General features: G+C 42.1%; 1 pseudogene; it reads right to left on the reverse strand.

Annotated features, from left to right (window-relative positions):
• Window positions 1-1,703: 1,703 nt before the first annotated feature.
• LOC140707839 (U1 spliceosomal RNA) lies at window positions 1,704-1,857 on the reverse strand (annotated as a pseudogene).
• Window positions 1,858-4,064: the final 2,207 nt, after the last annotated feature.

A 4,064-nucleotide genomic window follows, 5' to 3' on the forward strand; every position in this document is an offset into this window, starting at 1 on the left:
AAGAGACGACTCCCTGGAAAAGACCCTGATATTGGGAAAGTGTGAAGGCAGGAGGAGAAGGGGACGACAGAGGATGTGATGGTTGGACAGTGTCATCGAAGCTACCAACATGAATTTGACCAAACTCTGGGAGGCAGTGGAAGACAGGAGGGCCTGGCGTGCTCTGGTCCATGGGGTCACAAAGAGTCGGAGACGACTTTACGACAAAACAAAAACAACAACCTACCTGTTTGTGATGGCATTCCATGTCTAGTCGCACTGGCCAGGTGACCACAGAAACTGTCAACAGACAAAACGCTGGCTCCATGGCTTGGAAACGGGATGAGCACCACCTCCTAGAGTCAGAGACGACTGGGCAAATTGTCAAGAGGAATTAGCTTTTTACCTGTTTGTGAAGCAGAATTGAAAAACTCCACTGTTCTAATGTTGTGATCTTATCATAAAACTAATTTAGGAATGAAAAAAAAAAAAAGAAAGTGAAGGCTGAAATAAATGCAGGATGAAATTGAGAAATACTAGGCTGAATGAGAAAAGTTATATTTGTTGGGAAACAGACAGAAAGGAAATGAAAAGTCCTGAAAGAAAGATGTCCAAGGGTTATCAATGGCATGAACATCGACAGCCATCTATCTGTAAGAAGAGAATAGTGGGGTCAGATTTGTAAACCTGAAGGAACCCCAAATGTCATTGAGGCTTCCCCCCTGGCAGTGCAGAAAATGTTCGAAGAGGATCATCCACCCTTTGTCTACAAAGCCTCCAAGAAAGGAGAGGCCGCTGCTTTCCATTGCAGCCTATTTCATTCTCAAGTCACTCTTACTGTCAAATACTTCCTAACATTTGCCCAAAATTTCCTGGTAAGTTAAATGCACTAGTTCAGGTCCTGCTCTCTGGAACATTGGATAAGAAGTTTGCTCCATCTTCCATAGGGTATCCCTTCACAAATCTGAAGACAGGGCAGACTGTTTGCCATCTGACTTGCCCACTAACAGAGACATTCTGGCTTGTAAATATCCTTCTTAAATGGTGGTGTCCTGAAGCTGAACACAGTGTTGCAGGCAAAGTCTGACCAAAGCATTCTGGACACTGAACTTTGGTTGATGCAGCGTACTAGTAAGTACATTAAGTATAATATTAAAGCACAGTTAAATATGTTGAATATTTTAAAAATTGTCTTTTTCCCCTAAAAATCCTGGCACTGATTCACTGCAAACTTCTTCTTCAGCATCTGATTCAGTCCTGAACATTTGCTAGAATAAATACACTTTTGCTTGATGACCCAAGGACAACAGGAAGGGGGGGGCTATCTTCTCTTCCAAGGAAGTTCCACACTGTAGGAGTAGTTATGACTGACAAGATTAAGGGTGTATATACAGTATCATAGACTTACCATATTTTTTGCTCCATAAGACGCACTTCCCCCCCAAATAGTTTTTCCCCCAAATAGTGGGGGAGAAAGTATGTGCGTCTTATGGAATGAATACAGTAAAAAAGGGTTCAACCACCACCACCACCCAGAAGCCCCCCACTGCCATGCTGGGAGGTCTTTTAACTAGCACCAGAGACTGCTTGCTGTTTGGACCTCACCACTCTGCACTGCTGGCTTTCTAGGATCTGCTTCCTGGAGCCCACCTTGAAAACCAGCAAGGCCAACAGGCAGTGAAAACAGCCAAGGACCAAAGGGGAAAGAGTGATTCTAGAAAGACCAAGGGAAACCACAAACACAGTCCCCCACTTAGACAGTTGATTTTCCCATATTTGGGAAATCACAGGGGTCAGCACACCCAAAGTGCAATAGATGAGCCTCACCCTGGGAAAACCACTTTGATGATCATGGTCTCTCCCATGCCAGGTATGAGCTGGAATGGCCCCTGAACCTCCTGCCCCTTTCTGTGCCCTGTCCCTCAAAGGCATGGTGACCCCCCGGCTGCACCTCCTGATCAGAACAGGGCTGCACAGCCCCAGTTCCGAAAGAGCCCAAGAGAGCTACTCAGTGTTTTTGGGTGCCGCACAGGACCCCCATCAGGGGCTGGATGTTCCTCCCACAATCCTCCAGTGCACAGCTATTAGCATACCTAATATGCAGGGAAGGCAGGGAAAGCAAGGAAATTCAAACTTTCAGTTAGTGAAGAGGCTGCTTGTCTGCTTCCTTGTTAATCCAAGCAGTTAGAGTGCTGGGAGAGAGACCTGGGACTGCCTGGTATTGTCATTTTAAAATGTAAAATTTAGTTTAAAAGCTGTTTGTTTGGGGTTAGTGCTTGGGTGAAAAGGTGCTCCTTTTGAGTTGAAACCTGCTTGTGTAGAAATGTGCATACTTGCTTTAAAAGCTGCCTAGGAAGTGTTCAGACCAGCGCCGATCATTTGTTAGGCGGGGAGAGGGGAGTGGAAAGGAGCAGGAGCGGAGAAGAGCACAAAATGGCTGCCAGCTGCCGGCTGCCTGCTGGCTTTTAGCTGTGGGGCTCTTTTTTGGCTGTTCTGGCGTCTACCAAGGCACTGTGAAGAGCAAGGCTCAGTCTACAGTACCTGGTAAGTGACTTTCTTTTAAGTTTTTTAAAATTTCTGACCTTCCCCACCATAAAAATGCATTAATTAATTTTCAATGCATTTCTATGTGAAATTTGGATTCAACTTGCAATCTTTTCAACTAGTTCTGGGCATCTAATAGAGAATGTATTTCCAAAGGGTGTTGCAGCAAGGAAACTAACTGTGCCTCGTGACTTCTAACTGAATTATAGTACCTGCTTCCTGATTTCAGCTACTATAGTTTGTATTCAGTTTTTTTGGCTCATCAAGAACATTGTTCATGGCTTTGTATGGCCTAACCTGTTATGCCTTGCATGCTATAAATGTTCAATTCTGTCAGAAAATGGAGATTTGGTCTTATGCTGAGCATGTGCTGCTGCTGGTGAATGGGATCAGGTTAAGCTTTGTGTTGCTGTTCTTTTGTATAACCTAAAGTAAATAAGGAAAACCAGCTGTTAAATAGTTTAATTCCACTATTTATCCTCCACACAACTAAAAGGGACCTCTCAATGCAGTACCAAATCAGACAAACTATTTCTAACTTAATATAGGCTTGAGCTGTAGCTGGGCAGAGTTGCACAACAATCTCATCTGTCATTGAGACATTTCTATAAGCATGGGGAGGTGGTGGATGAAAGGAAACATAAAATATAGGTAGAGTGGTATAGGTCTTATCACTGGCTGATAATGGTCTATATTAATGCCACTGTTGACTGCTGTTCACTTTACCTGATTCAAATATTATTTTGTTATAGTTTATTAAATATTTTATTACACTATTTGGTTCAGAATATATTTTTCCTGTGTTCCTCCTCTAAAAATTAGGTGCATCTTAAGGTCAGGTGTGTCTTATGGAGCAAAAAATATGGTAATCATTTGGTGAGAAAAATATTTTTTAAAAAATTGTAGCTTTGCAACAGATATTTTCTTCACAGTTCAAATATAGTATAATAACTAATTGACATATTGACATAAGAGATATAAACTGGATTCTCAGAAGTTATTTCCCCAGACTTTCAAAGAAGGGGTGGAGCAGGGCCATAGGCACAACGTCTATCTAATCTTAAACTCCATATCTTAAGCAGAACATTTGAAAGGAAACCTAGAATTGTCTTGTCTGAGTGTCTTCAGAATCCTACAGGTGAAATCAACATTGTTAAGATTCTGCATCAAATATTCTATTCAACACACCGAGTTTGGTGGTGCTGCCCAAAGGGGCAGACAAAGAGAACATGCTTCCCCTCAAAACACTCTTTATCACCTTAAAGAAAAATGTTTGAAGTAGACTGCTAGCAGTTTTACAAGGAAACTGATGCACATTTCACAGGAAGAAATTTCTGCAAAACTTTCCTTGACTTCAGTTATTCTTAATCACAGTTTCATGACATGCAATCTCAAAGCGACATACCATCTTTAATATGAAAAGGGAAGTACAATATTTATTTTATGGCAGAGTAAGGGTTACGGAGAACATTATTTCATAAAACCATTTGATCTAGGTATGCATAGCCCAACAACACAGCTCTTAGCCCATAAAACCATGC

Source organism: Pogona vitticeps, chromosome 5, assembly GCF_051106095.1.
Source record: "Pogona vitticeps strain Pit_001003342236 chromosome 5, PviZW2.1, whole genome shotgun sequence".
NCBI classification, from domain to species: domain Eukaryota; kingdom Metazoa; phylum Chordata; class Lepidosauria; order Squamata; family Agamidae; genus Pogona; species Pogona vitticeps.